The 22,552-nt window shown below is 35.4% G+C and overlaps 1 protein-coding gene across 2 annotated transcripts in view; it reads left to right on the top strand.

Annotated features, from left to right (window-relative positions):
* The window catches only part of COMMD10 (COMM domain containing 10), a 228,491-nt gene that overhangs the window by 84,167 nt on the left and 121,772 nt on the right, over positions 1-22,552 (top strand). The window lies entirely within an intron of this gene.

Below are 22,552 nucleotides of genomic sequence, written 5' to 3' on the forward strand. Positions count from 1 at the left end.
AAAGTATGCAGAAGGACATACATAGGTTATATGCAAAAATTGTACCATTTTATTTGAGAGATTTGAGTAAATACATGAATTTTAATATTTGCAGGGTAGGGGTAGGAGGTCCTACAGTTTTGGAACCAATTTCTTCCAAATATCAATGGAAAACTGTATTTGCCTAGAAATGCCAGTTTATTATAAAATTAATTCATAATTATTTCATAAATCCTAAACATTTACCTGGGTTTGCCCTTTGATCTTAGTTTGTTTAAAGAACAAATGTAGGAAAACCAAAATAAAAATTAGAATTTTTTTGTCTAGGAAATTTTTTTGTCTAAGAATTAGTTTTTTGGGGCTGGGGATGTGGCTCAAGTGGTAGTGCGCTCGCCTGGCATGCGCAGGGCGCTGGGTTCGATCCTCAGCACCACATAAAAATAAAAAAATAAAGATGTTGTGTCCACTGAAAACTAAAAAATAAATATTAAAAAATTTTTTCTCTCTCTTTCTCTCTCTCTCTTTAAAAAAGAAATGAGTTTTTTAAACTCTTTTATATGAAATTAACTCATTTAATTTAATTTAATTGATATGTAGGTACATTCAATAAACATATAAGGATGAAAGGGCCACATTAAAGTAAGAATCAATTAATTAATTAATTTAGAGACACCTAGGGGACTATATATATGTTGTAGATTATATCAGCTATTGACTACATTTTTTTATTCTTGTCACATTAAAGAATTTTAGGAGAAAATGAAATTATACTAGCTAAATTATATTGTTCTGGCTATGCCCTCATTTTAATTACAAAACTGTTTTATTTCTCAGGTATACTTCTCTGTTAGATTAAATTGAGATCTCTGAAAGTAGTGTGTGGGTATATGTTCTATGTGTGTTCAGTATGACTTCTCAATATCTTTTATCTTCTGAAGTTGTATGAAATAACAGTACAAAGTAGATTAAAAGTAAGCTAGGAATTTACAATTATGTGAGAGATTAGTAGAAGTGGGATAGTTTATGTTTGATATGCTCCTAAAATTTTTGAGTCAGGACTTTAAAAAGTGAAATCACAGTTCTTCATAAAATCTCACCTAAAGAAAGAGAGAAATAATAACAGGAATTCTGTTCAGTTGACTTCAACAAACAATTTTAGAGAACCATTGTTTTGAAATAGCGTTAATATCCTCATGCTGCTGGTTCAGGGACCATTCTTTGGCAATAACTGTTACAGTTCATGTTAGAATCATTTCATATGTTCAGAGGAGAATGAGAAAGACTTTTTTTTTTTAAATTTAAGAATACAGTCTTTAACTTTTAGCTTTGACTTTGCTTACTACAGTGGTAGTATGTTATAAAATTTCCCAACATCTCAACATTTCTTTATGTAAAATTTTTAGTATATTCATCTAATGATTCAGTAATTATTTACTTAACATCTACTTTGTGCCAGACATTTTTAGGACTGGAGAAAAAGAGTAAGACACACATCTCCTGCCCTCTGGGAGTTTACTTTTTTGGGGAAACAATATAGTAACAAACAGGTAAACAGGCAAATTATGTTGTTGCCAGTTAAAATGTTATATGAAGGACTCAAAAAGGAAGATTGGTAAAATTAGAGAGCTAACTTTATTAAAAATGGGATTGCTGAAGAGATAACCTTGAGCCTGAGAACCTGTAATAGAAGAAACTAGGTCTTTTTCAAGGAGTAGTAAGATCATTATTTTAGCAGAGACAATTGAATGTGTGTAGAATCTGAGGCAATAGTTTCTTTATTTTAGGAACTGAAAGTACACTAGCAGGGCTTGGTGGCACAAGCCTGTAATCCCAGCAGCTCTGGAGGCTTAGGCAGGAAGATCACAAATTCAAGGCAAACCTCAGCAATTTAGCCTGGCTTTAAGCAATTTAGTGAGATCCTGTCTCAAAATAAAAAGGACTGGGTATGTGGCTCAGTGATAAAGCACTCCCGAGTTCAATTCCTGGCTCAAAAAAAAAAAAAAAAAAAGAACCCACAAAAAATATTGAAAGTACACGAGCCTACTAGTAAGATTGGGTGGGGATGGGAACTAGAAAGGAAGGTAAGAGAGAAACAGGAGAGAAATTAAGAACAATCTATAAGTTTCTGGTTTATGTAAGTGAATGAGTGATACTATTACATACTGAAGTGGAGGAAGAGTGTGTGTGCTTAAGGACAGGAGGAAGTACAGCTGTGTTTTGAGAGCATTTGGGCAAAGAAAAGGTCAGTCAAAGTAATTAAAATAATTGCCACATTAAAGTAAGAAGCAACTTTATTGCTGAGAAATTTAGAATATTCCTGAGATATAATAAAATTTAGGGGAGCAAAACAGAATTATAAACAATCATCAAGGTTATCAAGGATTAAGAGGAAAGCAGTCTGCTGGGGTGGGGGATATTGACAACTAAAAAGATTAATAAGCTAGAAAGTCAAGTTTAAAAGGGTGAAAATTCTAGCCAAGTGAAAAACAGGCAGATTGTCCAGAAGGTAAGTGAAAATAAGAGATTAATACATAATTATAAAGAGATTATTGATAAGAGAGGTCATTGGCTCACCAGAGAATATAGAAATAAATTGATTACCATGGGTTTACAGTATCTAACATTATGTTGAAATATGAAATGTTAGTATTCTTAGGGGAGACGCTGGAATTGAAAGAAAAGTTGCTCCTAGAGGATCTAAACCCCCAAAACTCCTTGAAAATAAAATTTAAATGCCTGAAGTAGTTTTGAAAACCTGGATGTGGGTAGCTTATGCCTTACAGTTTCAATGACTATATAGAATATTAACTCATTAAAATGAAAGTCAGTTTTGTTTTTATTTTTAATGTGATATTTTCCAGTTCTCAAAAGGACTATTGAGAGGACTAAACTAATTTGTATCTTATGAAAGAGAATTATAGACTTCTTTGAAGTTAATAAGTGTACAGACTTTCTGAGGAGTATTAATTTAAACTTGAGTTTCTTGGTGTTGTGTTCCTTTACACTTGAAAGAAATACACCATTTCTGTTTTGGTCCTCAGTATATAGCACAGTACCAACCACATAGTAAACATGTAACAAATATTTATTGAATAAATGAAAAAATAAAAATTTTAAATTTGTTTTTAGAATACCTGGAAAACTGATAATTTGTAGTATCCTAGGAGATTTCTCTCTACCTGTTACTGTGTTTAAGTATGTATGGTTAGAAGATTACACTTGAATAGGATTAGTGCTTATCAGAAATGAGGTAGGATGTCTTTTGTGATAGCATTTTTCCATTGCAGAGCATGCTGGTGTTATTTTAAAATAAATAAAATCACTGTTGGATTTTGTGTGGATTTTAATTTTGATCATCTGCTCTTTAAGGTCTGTAATCACAATTGACAATGTTGTTTCTAAATTCCAAATCCTAAAGTATTGAATTAATAATGATGCTTCTGAGAACAAATATTATTGGTGACTATTGAAAAAAAAATTATGGATCTTAGATGGGCGTTTTTTACTTGGATTTATTTTTGAAAATTCAATTGATGTACTTTTTTATTGTAGTTGAGACAATAAATCTGGTCCAGAATGCTCTAAATTTTGATCTAGCAGGTCAAAGTCTTTTTCATTCACTTCCTAATTATAAAGCTATATATTTCTGTATTTTCTTAATTATGTATATATTTATTTATCTGAAAGCTCTTGATTAAAATCAGCTTTATTTTATAATAATTCGAATGTACTTGGGCTCCTTTTTCTCATTCTGTTATTCAGTGATTATTTCCCTAAATATTTATTTCTGTGATCTTTGTTACTTATATGTAGACAAATTTTAGTGGTTGCAGTTTCAACTCCAAACAACCTTTCAATATTAACATTACTGTTTAATAATCACTCATAGGGTTTAATCTCATTAATCAATATGTGGGTGTAGAATTAGGATCTAATGAACACCAAGCCTAAAGAATCAACATCAACTTTTATTCCAGTAGCAGTCAAAGAATGACTATTTACCATGAGAAAACAGACTGAACAGAAATATGTCAGAATGACTGTTATGCACTATTACTATGATGCAGTTATAGGATAATTTTTAAGGGTTGAACTATTTTTAATAGTATGTGTGAGAAAACATTTTATGGGCTTTTAGCTAGAGGATTTTATATAAAAATGATAATAGAGGAACAGCATTAGATTTTTAAACTTGGAGGCAATGTGATATCATGGACTTGGAACTTTGGGTTAGATGCTTTGTATTGTTAACTTTGTGACTGTGGACAAGTTACTTTACCTCTTTAGACCTTAACTTCTATTTTGGAAAATAGGAATAATGTGACTTCCTGACAAGAATTTTGAAAGAATTGAATGCAATTACATGCACAAAATGACTAATGAGAGTTTTGGCATACATAGGTTTTTCCCCAAAGATGAGCATATTCTATTGCTAAATATAGAAAAGGAAATCTAAATAAAGTTTCTTCATTATTTTCTAGAGCTTTGTGCCCATAGATTACTATATTGTCTTAGCTTAAGTGATCACAATGTTTCCAACAAATGGAGTATTTTTGAGGGGATGGTGTACCAGGGATTGAACTCAGGAACACTGGGCCACTAAGCCACATCCCCAGCCCTATTTTGCATTTTATTTAGAGACAGGGCCTCACTGAGTTGCTTAGCACCTCCACGGTGCTGAGGCTGGCTTTGAACTTGCGATCCTTTGAACTCTCAAACTGCTGGCTTTACAGGCATGACCACCATGCCCGGCAGCATGAGTTTTTTAAGAACAAAAGTTTAATTTTGTACTGAGGTCCTAGTTGGCTGTTAGGTAGATGTAAGAAGGACAAGGACAAGCATGGGGCATTTAACAGGACCTCAGGTCCTACTTCTAGCAGAGCATCTACATTTTTTTTCATTTTACTATTTGTATTTGCACATAAGTTCTTGAATAAAAGTGTCTGTGTATTACAAGAAAGTTTGAAAAACCGAAAGCATGTTTAAGCAATCTATTCTTTGGCTTTCCTTTCTTCTGAATTCTACCTTGCTTTATCCTTGGAGTTTTAAGTTTGTGGTAATGAGTGGGATAAGAGTGGGGATAGGGCAGGGAGGAATTCCAGTCTGTTTTATTGCTTGGAGTTCTCAGAGAATAAAGTATAACAAAAGAACAAGGGTTCTATACAAAGAGGGAACTCTTAGTGGAAAATTCCTTTACCTCCTTAGCTCTCAATTTGATCTTTATCCACACAAAGCTACGTTTTCAGAAGTTTTCCAACTGTACAAATAACAAATGCAGGCATCGTGCCTTTGGTTATGTCCTCCTGTTTTTATTGAGATCTGTTTATTAGACCCTCCTTATTTTCATTATCTTTTTCTCTATCTTAGATTTTGATCCATCACTTTACTCTCTTTTCAGGGTACATAAGTTCTTTCTCTGCTAACCTTGCCAGCACCCACAAGGAAGAACTTTGACCCTGAATTAGTATTCTCAAACTTCACTTTGCCACCAAGCATTGTGGAAGAAAATAACACAGTGCTCTAATTAGTTACCTATAATTTCCTAAGCTCTGGTATCCATCCCTTCTGGTTATCGAGGTGATTTCTCTCTTCTTCATCTTCAGTAACTTTCTCTTTATTGGCCACTTACCATCAGCATTTAAAGATGCTCAAATGAACCCAAGTATCAGACGAAAGTAACAAATCTCTTGTTTTAGCCAAAGCCTTCTTTCTGCCTTTCTCACACCAAATATTTTAAACAAATTTTTCATTTTCACAGTCTTTAGCCCACTTCAATACAGTTTATGCTACCATAATCAAAATTACTTTTGTAAATTTGTTTCACTTCCCTACTTAACAGAATTCTCATTTCCTTATGATAGTCTTATATCCCTAACCAAATATTCATGTAGTTTTACTCCTCTTTTCTGGCCATCAGCACTTTCTTCTTTTCATGAAATGTATTTAGTTTTCTCTTGCCTTTGTTAGATTTCTCTATCTGTAACACTCTCTTCACTTTCCTTAAATCCTTGCACTTACTGATTAATCATTACATCTCCTGAAGGTTTTCCATGACCTGACTTCACCCAGTCTTCCTGTTTTATGCCTCTTCTTCAAAGCACTTGTAATAATTAATTTAATGTCTTTCTTCCCTTATTAAAAAGTCTTTTTTCCCATATATTTTAATGTTAGCTTCTAGAGATTAGGGATCTCACTGATTATATGATCTGATACTTGGAAGGAGTTTAAGAAATGTTTGTTGAAGAAATGACTGTATAACTTAGCAACTTTATCCTTCCATAGTTCACTGTAGCAGTTGACTTTATTAAAGTTTCTTTTCCTTGGTTGTGTAATGAATTTTAAGCTGAGATGAAACTATTAGTTCCTCCACTGGAGTTATTAAGCCGTGCAGCCAATAGTGCATAATTGCTGCAACAGCATATATAGTTCTCTATTGTCCTTTACTTTTTCCATTAAAAATAACCAGGCATATATAATAATTTCAGGCATCTTATTAAAGAAGGTAGTTTGATTTTTATGGCATTTCAAATTAATCAAATCTATATCTATTGAGTAGTGTTTGGTTATGCATTTAAGTAAAATGTTAAAATATAAACAAGTGATTCACATTTCTAAAAAGCAAAAAAAAAAAAAAAAAAAAAACCTTTAAAACCAATATGGAGACAGTAGGCCTGGGTCCATCCCACCACTGACAGAAACCTGTCTGAGCTCCAGAACAGGTCTACCTCTTCTGACCAGCAGATCACCAGGAGCTCAGGCTTGGCCCAGATCAGCCCACACCAACATATGTGGGACTCAGGCCCAGGGTAGGTCTGAGTTCGCCACTCCCCGCCCCTACCTGGGAGCCCAAACCTAACCCACTTCCATCTTGGGACAGTGTAGACATTGCCATAGCATCCCCCATGCAGTAGTCCCTACTTTTTTGACAACAGACAGGGCCTAGAAGCAGCTGTATCTCAGAGGAGGCATCCCAAAGACAGTGTAAGGCCCACACTTTCAGTCCCATCTCTGTAAGACATTGCATCCATCTTGGGGCACCTCCACTATTATCTCGGAGTTACCTTGGCTATTGCTGCCACCACCTTTAATTGCAGTAGCATACATTGAGGGACACCAGCAGGGTCTGGAAGCCTAACATCACAGAGAGGTAAAGACAATCTGCATGGGTACTACAAGAATACAAGGTAGAAACTGGTATATTTCAGATCCACACTGCAAGAAAGGAAGAAACGTAGACAACATGGAAAAACAAGGGAGGAAAGTGCCCCAAACAAAGCAGGTTGCACAATAACAGAACCCATGGACATGATGGGTTCTGTTATTGATGAAATGTCAGAGGAGTTCAGAAGGTTCATAATTGAAATGATCTGTGAATTAAAGAATGACCTAAATGAAGCTTGATATCAAATCAGAGACACAGCATCTGATAGAAGAAAAAGTTGCCTACGACCTACATACTGTGGGGTCGGGCTCTAAATTCCTCAATGGGACACCCATAGCACAAGAGTTAACATCTAGAATCAACAAATGGGACTTACTCAAACTAAAAAGTTTTTTCTCAGCAAAAGAAACAATAAGAGAGGTAAGGAGCCTACATCATGGGAACAATAAGAGAGGTAAGGGAGCCTACATCATGGGAACAAATCTTTACTCCTCACACTTCAGATAGAGCCCTAATATCCAGAGTATATAAAGAACTCAAAAAATTAGACAATAAGATAACAAATAACCCAATCAACAAATGGGCCAAGGACCTGAACAGACACTTCTCAGAGGAGGACATACAATCAATCAACAAGTACATGGAAAAATGCTCACCATCTCTAGCAGTCAGAGAAATGCAAATTAAAACCACCCTAAGATACCATCTCACTCCAGTAAGATTGGCAGCCATTATGAAGTCCAACAACAACAAGTGCTGGCGAGGATGTGGGGAAAAGGGTACACTTGTACATTGTTGGTGGGACTGCAAATTGGTGCAGCAATTTGGAAAGCAGTATGGAGATTTCTTGGAAAGCTGGGAATGGAACCACCATTTGACCCAGCTATTCCCCTTCTGGGTCTATTCCCTAAAGACCTAAAAAGAGCATGCTACAGGGACACTGCTACATCGATGTTCATAGCAGCACAATTCACAATAGCAAGACTGTGGAACCAACCTAGATGCCCTTCAATAGACGAATGGATAAAAAAAAATGTGGCATTTATACACAATGGAGTATTACTCTGCACTAAAAAACGACAAAATCATAGAATTTGCAGGGAAATGGATGGCATTAGAGCAGATTATGCTAAGTGAAGCTAGCCAAGCCCTAAAAAACAAATGCCAAATGTCTTCTTTGATATAAGGAGAGTAACTAAGAACAGACTAGGGAAGAAGAGCACGAGAAGAAGACCAACATTAAACAAGGATGAGAGGTGGGAGGGAAAGGGAGAGAGAAGGGAAATTGCATGGAAATGGAAGGAGACCCTCAGGGTTATACAAAATTACATACAAGAGGAAGTGAGGGGAAAGGGAAAAATAATACAAGGGGGAGGAATGAATTACAGTAGAGGGGGTAGAGAGAGAAGAGGGGAGGGGAGGGGAGAGGAGGGGGGATAGTAGAGGATAGGAAAGGCAGCAGAATACAACAGACATGAGTATGTCAATATGTAAATCAACGGAAGCGTAACTGATGTGATTCTGCAATCTGTATACGGAGTAAAAATGGGAGTTCATAACCCACTTGAATCAAAGTGTGAAATATATCAAGAACTATGTAATGTTTTGAACAACCAACAATAAAAAAATATTTAAAAAATTAAAAAAAAAGAATGACCTAAATGAGTAAATACAGGCAAAAATTGATCACTCCAACAAAGAGATAAGAGAGCAAATACAGGTAGCAAAAGATTACTTCAAGAGAGAGATAGAGAGCCTAAAAAAATAAAATCGAGTCTGAAATCCTTGAAATGAAGGATACAATAAATCAAATAAAAAACAGAAAGCATAACCAACACACTAGATCACTTGGAAGAAAGAACGTCAGATAATGAAGACAAAGTATACAATCTGGAAAATAAAGTTGATCACACAGTGAAGATAGTAAGAAACCATGAACAGAACATCCAGGAATTATGGGATCAGCATCAAAAGACCAAATCTAAGAGTTATTGGGATAGAGGAAGGCACAGAGTTTTAAACCAAAGGAATGTACAATCTCTTTAATGAGATAATATCAGAAAATTCCCAAGCATGAAGAACGAGTTGGAAAACCAGATACAAGAGGCTTATAGGACAACAAATGTACAAAATTACAACAGATCTACACCAAGGCACATTATAATGAAAATACCTAGCATATAGAATAAGGATAGAATCTTAAAAGCTGCAAAAAAGAGGAATCAGATCACGTATAGGGGGAGACCAATTCGTATCTCAGCAGATTTTTCATTTTATTTTTATTTTTTATTTTTTTATTCGTTGTTCAAAACATTACAAAGCTCTTGACATATCATATTTCATACATTTGATTCAAGTGGGTTATGAACTCCCATTTTTACCCTGTATACAGATTGCAGAATCACATCGGTTACACATCCACGTTTTTACATACTGCCTTACTAGTGTCTGTTGTATTCTGCTGTCTTTCCTATGCCCTACTATCCCCTCTCCCCTCCCCTCTCCTCCCATCTTCTCTCTCTACCCTATCTGCTGTAATTAATTTCTCTCCCTTGTTTTTTTTCTCCCTTTCCCCTCATTCCTCTTATACGTAATTTTGTATAACAGTGAGGGTCTCCTTCCATTTCCATGCAATTTCCCTTCTCTCTCCCTTTCCCTCCCACCTCTCGTCCCTATTTAATGTTAATCTTCTTCTCATGCTCTTCCTCCTTGCTCTGTTCTTAGTTGCTCTCCTTATATCAAAGAAGACATTTGTTTTTTAGGGATTGGCTAGCTTCACTTGGCATAATCTGTACCAATGCCATCCATTTCCCTGCAAATGCCATGATTTTGTCATTTTTTAGTGCTCAGCAGATTTTTCAATCCAGACCCTCAAATCCAGGAGATCGTGGAACAAAAGTTAAAAGAATTTATAACTAGAATACCTGCACTACAGAACATCCTCAGAAAATATTCCAAGGGGAGGAATTGAAAAACAGTGATGAAAATCAGCACAGGGAGGTGTTACACTAAAGGAAAAACTAAACAGAGGAGAAACCAAATAAAATTTAATACCAAAAATTTAAAAAAATGGCTAGGAATACAAATCATGTCTCAATAATAACCCTGAATGTTAATGGTCCAAACTCACCAATCAAAAGACATAGACTAGTAGATTGGATTTTTTAAAAAAACCAACAATATACTGCCTCCAAGAGACTCATCTCATAGGAAAAGACATCCACAGACTGAAGGTGAAAGTTTGGGAAAAATAATGCCACTCACATGGATTTTGGAAGCAAGCAGGGGTTTCCATCCTCATATCAAATAAAGTAGACTTCAAGCTAGAGCTAATCAAAAGGTATAAAGAAGAATACTACATACTGCTCAAGGGAACCATACACCAAAAAGACATAACACTAATTGTTGAGAGCCACGACCAGGTCAAGATGGTGCCTGGCATTTTGCCAGAAGGAGCAGTTCCTGCTGCCTCGGGTCCCCGCTATGTTTGAGCTCTCGCGGAGTTCCTAGAGAGTTCGCATGGGTGGCGTGCGGCATGGGTTCTAAAAATAAAGTTTGCCTGCTTGAATCTTTAAGTGGCTCGTGATTTGTGCCCAACCAGACAGCGGCAACTAATAAATATATATGTCCCAAACAGTGGAGCAACTATGTTCATCAAACAAACTCTTCTCAAGTCTAAGTATCAAATAGACTACAACACAATAATTGTGGATTACTTTAACACACCTCTTTCACCACTGGATAGATCTACCAAACAAAAGCTGAACAAAGAAACTATAGAACTCAAGGAATGTCTTAGACTTAACTGACATTTATAGAATATTTCATCCTTCAATGAGTGAATACACTTTCTTCTCAGCAGCACATGGTTCCTTCTCTAAAATAGACCTTATTCTATGCCACAAAGCAACACTTAGCAAATATAAAATAGTAGCGATACTACCCTGCATTCTATCAGATGGAATGAAATTTGAAATTTGAAATCAATGATAAAATAAGAAATAAAAGTTACTTCAATGCCTGGAAACTAAATAATATGCTACTGAATGAACAATGAATTGCAGAAGACATCAAGGAAGAGATTAAAAAATTTTTAGAGTGGAATGAGAATACAGATACAACATATCAAATCTCTGAGACACTATGAAAGCAGTTCTAAGAGTTAAATTTGTTGCATGGAGTTCATTCCTAAAAAGAAGAAAAAGTCAATAAAGAAATGACTTAACATTACATCTCAAAGCCCTAGGAAAAAAGAACAAATCAACAAAGCAGTAGAAAATAGGAAATAATTAAATTCAGAGCTGAAATCAATGAAATCGAAACAAAAGAAATTATCAAAACAAAAAGTTGGTTCTTTGAAAAAAATAAATAAAATTGACAGATCCTTAGCCATGCTAATGAGGAGAAGGAGAGAGAAAACTCTAATTACTAATATGTATGATGAAAAAGGAAATATCACAACAGATAGTACAGAAATACAGAAGATAATTAGAATTATTTTGAAAACTTGTACTCCAATAAAATAGAATATGAAAGGCATTGAAAAATTTCTAGAGTCATATGATTTGCCCAAATTGAATCAGGATGATGTACATAATTTAAACAGATCAATTTCAAGCAATGAAATAGAAGATGCTATCAGAAGCCTACCAACCAAGAAAAGCGCAGGACCAGATGGATACACAGCCGAGTTCTATAAGACGTTTAAAGAAGAATTAATACCTATACTCTTCAATTTGTTTCAGGAAATAGAAAAAGAGGGAGCACTTCCAAACTCATTCTGAGAGGCCAATATCAACTTTATTCCAAAACCAGGCAAAGACACATCAAGAATAGAAGACTTCAGACCCATATCTTGAATGAACATAGATACAAAAATACTCAATAAAATTCTGGCCAATTGAATACAAAAACATATCATAAAGATAGTACACCACGATCAAGTGGGGGTTCATTCCAGGGATGCAAGGTTGGTTCAATATATAGAAATCAATAAATGTAATTCATCACATCATTAGACTTGAAGATAAGAATCATATGATCATGGGCTGGGGATGTGGCTCAAGAGATAGCGCGCTCACCTGGCATGCGTGCAGCCCGGGTTCGATCCTCAGTGCCACATACAAAGATGTTGTGTCCGCTGAAAACTAAAAAATAAATAAATAAATATTAAATCTCTCTCTCTCTCTCTCTCTCTCTCTCTCTCTCTCTCTCTCCCTCCCTCCCTCTTTAAAAAAAAAGAATCATATGATCATATCAATAGATGCAGAAAAATCATTTGACAAAATACAGCACCCCTTTATGTTCAAAACACGAAAAAAAACCTAGGGATAACAGGAACATATGTCAACATTGTAAAAACTACCTCTGCTAAGCCCCAGACCAATATCATTCTAAATGGAGAAAAATTGAAAGCATTCCCTCTAAAAACTGGAACAAGAAAGGAATTCCCTCTTTCAACACTTCTATTTAACATAGTTCTTTAAAAACCTGCCAGAGTAATTAGATAGATAACAAAATTAAAGGAATACACATAGGAAAAGAAGAACTAAAATTTGCTGACAATATGATTCCATACCTAGAAGACCCAAAAAATTCCACCAGAAAACTTTTAGAACTAGTAAATGAATTCAGCAAAGTATCGGGATACAATAGCTTAAAAAAATCCCTTGGGAATCAATTTACTGAAAGAGGTGAAAGACCTCTACAATGAAAACTACAGAATGCTAAAGAAAGAAATTAAAGAAGACCTTAGAAGATGAAAAGATCTCCCTTGTTCTTGTTAAAGCAGAGTTAATATTGCTAAAATGACCATACTACCAAAGGCACTATACAGATTTAATACAATTTCAATCAAAATCCCAATGACATTTCTCATAGAAATAGAAAAAACAATCATGAAATTCATCTGTAAAAATAAGAGACCCAGAATAGCAAAGGCAATCCTTAGCAAGAAGAGTGAAGCAGGTGGCATCACCATACCAGACCTTAAACTATACTACAGAGCAATAATAACAAAAACAGCATGGTATTGGTACCAACATAGACTTATAAACCAAAGGTACAGAATAGAGGACACAGAGACTAACCCACATAATTGCAATTATCTTGTATTTGACAAAGGCACCAAACACATACATTGGAAAATGATAGGCTCTTCAACAAATGGTGCTGGGAAAATTGGAAATCCATATGCAACAAAATGAAATTAAACCTCTATTTCTCATCATGCACATAATTCAACTGAAAGTGGATCCAAGAACCTGGGAATTAAACCATATACACTGTGTCTATTTGAAGAAAAAGTAGGCCCAAATCTCCATCATGTCAGATTCAGAGATTCGGCCCCAAGTTCCATAATAAGACTCTTACAGCGCAAGAATTAATATCAAGAATCAATAAATGGGATAGATTTAGACTAAAAAGCTTCTTCTCAGCAAAAGAAACAATTAGTGAAGTAAATAGAGAGCCTACCCAATGGGAGCAAATTCTTACCACACACACACACACACACACACACACATCAGATAGAGCACTGATCTCTAGATATATAAAGAACTCAAAAGTCTTAACAGCAAAAAACAAACAAACAAATAGCACAATCAATGAATGGGCCAAGGGCTGAACAGACACTTCTCAGAAAATGATATTTAATCAATCAACAAATCAATCAACAAATATATGAAAAAATATTCAACATTTCTAGCAATTAGAGAAATGCAAATCAAAACTACTCTAAGATTTCATCTCACTCCAGCCAGAATGGCAGCTATTAAGAATACAAACAACAGCAAGTGTTGGCAAGTATGTGGGGAAAAAGGCACACTCATACATTGGCTGGTGGGACTGCAAATTGGTGGTTACTATGGAAAGCAGTATAGATATTCCTTGGAAAACTGGGAGTGGAATCACCATTTGACTCAGCTTTCCCACTCCTTGATTTATACCCAAATGACTTAAAAACTACATACTATAGGGACACAGTCACATCAATATTTATAGCAGCACAATTCACAGTGGCTAATTTGTGGAACTAACCTAGATGTAGATGAATGGATAAAGAAAATGTGGCATATATACATGATGAAATTTTATTCAGCAATAAAAGAGAATAAAATCATGGCATTTGCAGGTAAATGGGTGGAGCTGGAGAGTATAATGCTAAATGAAATTAGCCAATCCCAAAAAAACAAATGCCGAATGATTTCTCTGTTTTAAGGATACTGATCCATAATATGCTGTGGGCAGAAGGGGGGATGGGAGGATTAAATGAACTCTAGATAGGGCAAAGGGGGAAAGAGAATGGAGGGGACATAGGGGTAGGAAAGATGGTGGAATGAGATCATCATTATTGCCCTAAGTACATATATAAAGACATGAAGCATGTGACTCTACTTTGTGTACAACCAGGGATGACAAATTGTGCTCTATATGTGTAATATGAATTGTATTACATTCTGTTGTCATATACAACAAATTAATATAAGGGAAAAACAATATGGAAATACATATATTCAAAGGAAACCCAAGAAATTCCATTTTTATTTTTTACTTGAATATATTTGACCCTTCTCAGCTTGTAGTACTCTAATAAATATTATAAAACCTTTATAATTAGAAGCTATTTGATAGTTAAAAGCACAGCTACTTACTTGCACAGCTACTCTATTGATGTAAATCCCCAGAAGATTATCTACGTATGGTTGTGACAAAGAGGAGTGACAGAATTTGGGCTATTACTACCAAGTATATTAAATAGTCTCTTAATTACTTCACCTATGAACAGTTACATGTAAATATAGTCCTAACATGTTCTAATTAAAACACACAAGAAAAAAATATGGAAATTAATTCAGTTTGCATTTAGCTGAGTTAAGAAACCATATTGTAGTAATTAAATTCTGTCCTTTTTAACAAAGTATTTTTATAAATAAAATTGCTTGTTCAAGTACTTGCATTTTAATTAAAACAGCTGTATGCTTGTGTTATAAGCAAAATTTTCCTCTTAGATACTTCCTTTATGTGTTACACTTTGTTTTCTTTAAATTACAGTTCTGTGTCTTGTGTATTATTCTAAGAGAATATTAATAATGTACTTGACCCTACAATCACAGAATAGTGTGGTAATATAGGAACTGAGTGACACATTTTTCCTTCCAAGTATATAGATCCATAGCCCAGACAGGAATTTTTTTTTTTTAAGATAGAGTGTGTGTGTGGGGGGAGAGAGAGAGAGAGAGAGAGAGAGAGAGAGAGAGAGAGAGAGAGAGAGAGAGAGAATTTTTTAATATTTTTTATTTTTTGGTTATCGGCGGACACAACATCTTTGTTGGTATGTGGTGCTGAGGATCGAACCCGGGCCGCACGCATGCCAGGCGAGCGCGCTACCGCTTGAGCCACATCCCCAGCCCCAGAGACAGGAATTTTTAGGGGTGATCTAACACATCAGTTACAACAGAAATTTGACTTCATTAGTTTCCAATAGCTGTACTAGAAGGCAACGTAAATGAATGCTGGTATCTACTTTGCAGAAGAAGTGCCTGAGTTTACTTGAATAATTATGATTTATAGTAGAGGGGAAGTAACTTGTATATGATCTACCTTATAGGGTCATACTTTAACTGGAATTTCCTCTCAGGTATATATATATTTTTCTTATTAAGCCCACTTGACTTAAACTATGTTCTACAGGATAAATTTAATGGGGAGGGGGGCATGGGATTTATATTTAAGGAATTATTTCTGCTTAATTAGAAATAAGAGCCAAAAGGCTTAATTTTGCCTGTGTTCTACAAATAATTGTGTGATATTCATCTTTCTTGTGTCTATTATTAATGAAGGTGGTGTTTTGTGAAAATATTAGCTATATAATTAGTTAAACCATGTTTAATCAGAATAATAAATTATATTTATTATATTTTAGAGTTTATTCTAAGTAGTTGAGGGTTCATCTTCCAGTATGGAATACAAGATATGGCAGATAGTATCTCTCATAACTTTTGTTACACTTGGAGTTTTGGGTACATGACTTGACATCAATCAATTGGAAATCTTTCTGCATTGAGACTGCATTTATGAAAAAAGTGACCCAGAGAAACATAGAATGGTTTAGAATTCAATCCTCTAGCAGCTGTAGAAGCATCTAGTATCTCATACCAGTGAATGTACTGATGGTGCAAGCAATGGTGGCAGTAATGCATTCTAGCAGAGGCTTCCTAAGCTGAATGTCTTTCTTTTTGAAGCATGATTTTGAATCCATTTTTTACTTTCTACCCTTCTTTAGTTTCAGTGTATTTTTCAAGTGTGTTATATCAGCTTTATCATTTTTGTGAGCTGAGTTTTTTTCTGCTTAAGTTAACTAGAAGTTGCTTTCACTTTTTGAGACCTAGAACTCTGATTACTATGATTATTCTTGTGAAAAATTGGTCTTAATCTCTAGCTATGTGGAACAATAGCCTATTTTTTTGATAGCCATAGCCGTCAAAACCTTGAATTTCATTTAATGCTGTAAAAGGAATTTGAAAGGAAGAAAATAAAATTTTCTGTTGTGTAAGTCATTGTATCAGAAGAAAACAATAGTGAGAATCTAATGAAAAATATTGTTTTTCAAAAAATTGTTCATATTTTTCAGCAGAATAAAACTTAAAGCACTTTTTCTATATATTACTGTTTGTTCATATTATCTTCATTACGATAGAGGTAATGTATATTGGCATTCATTCTGATCCTCTGAAGAAAATTCCTTGATGTTCCTTTGAAGAATGTATCCTTTTTGCACTTAGAGTAAGACCATACCCACCAGCTCAGATGTGGTGTATGTAAGCTATACCTAAACAATCAGTACCCTCCATCTCTCTTTTTCTTTTTCTTTGTTCTTTTTAGTTGTATATAATATTAGAATTTATTTTGATGTAATTATAAAAGCATGGAACATAATTTGCTCTAATTCAGTCTCCAGTACTTCACCTTCCCCCTCCCTTCCCCCTCCCTCATTCCTTTCCCTCTTATGATCTTTCTCCTATTTACTTATAGTTACTTTTTTATTGTTTGTAAATATACATAAAGGTCAGATTCACTGTGGGTATATTCATACATATACATAGAAAATTTAGGTCAGATCATTCCACTGTTCTTTTCTTCTTCCTCCTCCCTCTTCCTCAATTTTCTTCTCTACTGCAGTGATTTGTCTCCTATTTTGCTCCCGTAACTTTGTCATGGTAGTTAGTTCAGATCCAATGAGTGTATGTTAGGATACTTTTAAATTCAGGTGTAGTGACTTCAGGCAGCAAAGTTTCAGGTATCACATGGAGTCTAAGAAGAAATGCAACATATTAGAAAGTAGAACTGAGAGGGTGGAGGGAGCGAAACAAAGTTATCATAATATATTTTGAGGCCTAAGTCTAGTTATTTCTTTTCTTTAACATATTTTTAGCTGTTAATGTACCATTATTTTTAAAAATTAATTAATTTATTTATTTATATGTAGTGCTGAAAATTGAATCCAGTGCCTCACACAGTCTAGGCAAGTGCTCTACCACTGAGCTACAACCCCAGCCCCAAGACTAGCTATTTCTGAAGCTATTCCTGCTCCTACACTTTCAGAACTGTAGCCCAATATATTGCCTTTTTGCTCATTCTAGTTTGGTTTATTATTTTCTGCTACTGGCAATCAAGAGTCCTATGTCCTTGGAATGTCATTCCTAAATCATTTGAGTAGGGATCCTAATATTTTAATACCACATTTTTAGTACTACCTTTTACTTACATGTTAGTTATATATAACTTCTGTACCTGAAATATTAATAATAAAAATTAACTAATATTTGAAGGTGAAGTATGAATTGAGAAAGGGAAGAATGAAAACTCAAACCTGAAGTCTTGTAAGACATGAATTAGCTAAATTTTTATGTTCTATCTTATTCAAGTCTGTGGAATACAAGATGGGAAATGAAAAAAAAAATCTTTTAGTTCATGTAATTTATGTGTTTTATAAAGTCAAACATTTGGAAAGTATATCTTTGTTTTGGAATAAGCACTGTCTTACATTTTATCCTCCATTTTTCTCTTATTATAAACGTAATGGCTTTGACATTGCTACATTGAGGTTTTCTGTCAAAAATCATGGGTGAAAACATGAATTTAAGGATGAAAATCAAGCTAATTTCCAATTTTTGCTTATGGATATTTTAAATAAGGAAATATATTTATCATTATTGTCATTAACTGTGTTGAGATCCACAGCCAGGTCAAGATGGTGCCTGGCATTTTGCCAGAAGGGATGGTTCCTGCTGCCTCCCGTGCCCGCTACTTTTAAAAGTTCTCACAGAGTTCCTGTTGAGTTCTGGTTGAGCTCTCATGGAGTTCCTAGAGAGTTCGCATGGGTTCGTTGAGTTCTGGTTGAGCTCTCGCGGAATTCCTAGAGAGTTCACGTGGTTGGTTGAGTTCTGGTTGAGTTTGCACAGACTTCCTGGAGAGTCGCGTGGGTGGCGTTCAGTGAGTTTGAAAATAAAGTTCATTCCTGCTTGAATCTACAAGTGGCTCGACCTCCAGGTTATTTGTGCCCAGCCAGACTGCGGCATATGGTGGCCCGTGTGGGGGAACGCCTGAGGGGAGAACAGCAGTCAATTTGGATTCCAGAGAGACTAACTAAAGCGATTTCTACAGACCAAAAAGAAGATGATTTGGCTCAAATCCATAACAGCTGATATCCAGAACTCCAGTTTGGCTATCCTTAAATCTGCGACAGTGGTTCTCCCACACCAGGAGGCTAGTGAATAATGAACACCATTAAGGCCTATTTCAAATGTAAGAAACCTTGGGGCTTGCTTGTGGGAATACCTTCAGACCCATATGCAAGTTACAGGAAAAAGGATGGGATGTCAAAAGAAGAGTCAAACCCAGGTGGTAATCAGGATGCTTTTTTCAATATCTATTTTATTATTGTCCTTTCCCACATCATGAAGTTTTGTTTTGTTTTTTGAGCTCATAAACACCTAGGTTAATGTTTTTCTGATCAGTTATATTTTTTGACTGTGGAGTTTTTAAACATTGCAATGGAGATTTCACCTGTGAAAAGCTACAAGGCCTTTACTATTATGTTATGTGTTGTATGTATTGTGTTATGTGTGCACACTTGTGTTTTGTGTTGCATGTCTGTATGTGCGTATATCCATATATCATATATGAGGAGTGCTCATTAAAAAATGGATCCAAATTTTTTTTTATTATTCACGTGATTTAAATGTTTTAATTTAAATTGGGTAAACAGCTGTTGAGGATTGTTTTAAAATGTGAACAAAAAAGGAGGTTAACAGATCTGTTTACTTTCACCTTTCCTTTTCATTATATCTAATTATATTCAGGATACTAAATTGTTTAGAAAATTGCTTTTTTTTTAGTGCCTGCTGGAATGTTACATAATTTTTTTTTAGCCATCACTGCCAGAATTCCTATCTTCATCCCAGTGCTGGTGAAGACAAAGATAAAACCAAACTATAGCTTCTGTGATAGCTATCACAACAAACTGTATAAACTGATGCATCAATGAATAATGTAACTCAACAAGTGATGCTCAATCAAGGATTCGATTTACTTTGGGAGGAAAAGGACATATTAATGGATTCCTCTGCTTTGAACTGCTTGCAGAACTTGCCTGGACTATGTATCACTTGTATACATTGTGAATTATCTGTTGGTGCAGTGAATTGTAGTAGTGCTGTGGTATCTTTCCTGATGATGTCATCAGAGGTACAATTTTTCTAAAAGGGGCCATCAATTGGCTTGGTGTCGTGGCGTTTTGTATCCTCCCCTTTCTGTTTGTAGCAGGTTGTTTATGGTGTTTGTGTAAAAACCACTATCCACAAGTGTGGATAAATGCTGGGCCAGTAGTCAATGATGGGTAAGATCCAATTGCAATGGTACCAACCTAAGACAGGAGGCTGACGCCTTGAGGTCAGCTCATCCGATGACGGGTAAGGACCATATGTAGTATTGGACAACCTAAGACAGGCACGGTCCCTAAGCCACATACTTGTTGTTTAATTAAACAAAAGGGGGGAGATGTTGAGAGCCATGGCCAGGTCAACATGGTGCCTGGCATTTTGCCAGAAGGGGCAGTTCCTGCTGCCTCCGGTGCCTGCTATTTTTGAGTTCTTGTGGAGTTCCCATTGAGTTCCGGTTGAGCTCCCACAGAGTTCCTAGAGAGTTCACGTGGGTTGGTTGAGTTTCGGTTGAGCTTGCGCAGAATTCCTGGAGGGTCGCGTGGGTAGTGTTCGGTGAGTTCGAAAATAAAGTTCGTTCCTGCTTGAATCTACAAGTGGCTGAACCTCCCGGTTATTTGTGCCCAGCCAGACTGGGCAAGCTGCCCCAACCTAATTTTTTTATTCCTTTGCTTACCTTATGCTAATCTCTCCTTATCTGAAATTGAAATCAATTTTAATTTATCTTCTTGTTTGTACCACATGTGTGATTATTGAAATAAAAAAAGGACTTCTGAAAGCACTTCCTAGGAGACATAACCTCCAGAGATTTCTAAGAGTAAACTCTAAGAAACCTATATTAATCAGGATTCTTTGGGGTGCTAGCATCTGACACTGAACATAAATTAACCTAATTAAAATAGGATATTTACTGGCTCAAGTAGTTATTATGGAGTAACAGTTAAATATCTAGCCTCTCATGGAAGAATCCAAGGGTTTGTATACCACCATATTTAGGTCTTACTTTCCTCTGTGTTGGCTTTATTCTCTGACAAGGCTCTGGCCATGAGCTGCAAATATGTAGATGTGTATCATTATTATCATTCTAGATTTCAAATAAGTGTGGGTGACTATGGTTTCTCCTGGTGGCAATTAGTAATGTCCTGGAAAAAAATACATATGTACATAATAGGTAGTGACTCTGCTTGTTTCTCATGACCACTAGCATTTGAGGAAGGAGGGCCATGAGATCAGTGGCCGTCAGAATAACACTGAATAGAATGAAGACATTTCTAAAAAAGAAAAGATGGCAGTTGGACAAGTGTAGATGTTCTCTTAAGTAGAACTGATCTCCTTCCCATTGCAAGCTGTTGTTTTTACTTTTTTTATGTTCTTTTTACTTTCACCATCTATTATGCCATAATTGAGTTAAATTGCCTCCTTTTAACAAGACTAAAATAAAGTGTCTGGCAGGTTTGAATATATATGTCCAGTGTACATTACATTACACTGGTCTCTGCTAATATGCAGTTGTGATCATTTATATTGAAGGATTAGGAATTTTGGCTCTGGGTGGGACAGTAGGTATTTTGATGCTTAGCAAGGTAGCAAAGTGGTAGACAGCATAGACTGGAAGTTATATTGTCCCATGTGGGAGTCTGGGACTCTACCACTTCTCATCTGTATAACCTTAAGCAATTTCATTAATTTTTCAAAGACTGATTTTAACCTATAAGATAAAAATAATAATTTTCATATAGTGGTTATAAAAATTAAATAAAGTCAAATATATATGTTCCCAGTACATAATTGTTGTTCGATAAGTGATAGCTGATTTAATTTTCCTGCAACTACTAATGGTAATTACAAACATTGCCCTTGTTCCCACGTGACCCCCGTTATATAGAATTAAGTATTCAAAGTGATCTATAGGTCAGTTGCATTAAGGCTCATATCAAATTTTATTAACCAGTCTGGGAGTATTACTACTGTTCCTAACATTGTTTCTGTGGGGAAATGGATTTCAAATTTTGTCAGCTTGAAGGAAATATACTTTTCTAACATAAGTCATTCATCAGTGAGATAGGTTTCTGTTTGATGTATTTTTTATTATCTCCAAAGTTGTTCTTTTTATGAGGGGCAGGCAGACAGTCAAGTAATTAAAGGTCAAGTCTGTTCAATGAAATGGTAGAATTAAGTCAGGCTTGGTGATACATGCCTGTAATTCCAGCAGCTCAGGAAGCTGAGGCAGGAGGATTGTAAGTTCAAAACCAGCCTCATCTAAAAGTGAGTCACTAAGCAACTCAGTAAGACCCTGTCTCTAAATAAAATACAAAAAAGGGCTGGGGATGTGACTCAGTGGTTGAGTGCCCCTGAGTTCAATCCTGGGTACCTACCGGCCCTGCCAAATGGTAGATTTAAAGTATATTCTAGAAGAATAGAGTGTACTTGCAGAGGCTGTTGACTATATAAAATGTATCATGATTGTATACTTGAACTGGGGGCAACTTGATTTGTACTAACCAAGCTACAAATAGCATTATAAGTCTTTTTATTTTTTAATTCATCTGTTTTACATTTCATTTTCAAAGTCCTGTTTTAACTTGTGGTTTTTAGAGTGGTGGAGTGATTGGCTCGGTATTAGAAAATATCGTTATAGTAAGCAGGCAAAGAATTCTCCTGAAGTTCAGTTGACTATTGTTATGAAAGTTGA

The sequence above is a fragment of the Spermophilus citellus genome (assembly GCF_964194105.1).
Source record: "Spermophilus citellus genome assembly, chromosome: 1".
Classification (NCBI taxonomy): Eukaryota; Metazoa; Chordata; class Mammalia; order Rodentia; family Sciuridae; genus Spermophilus; species Spermophilus citellus.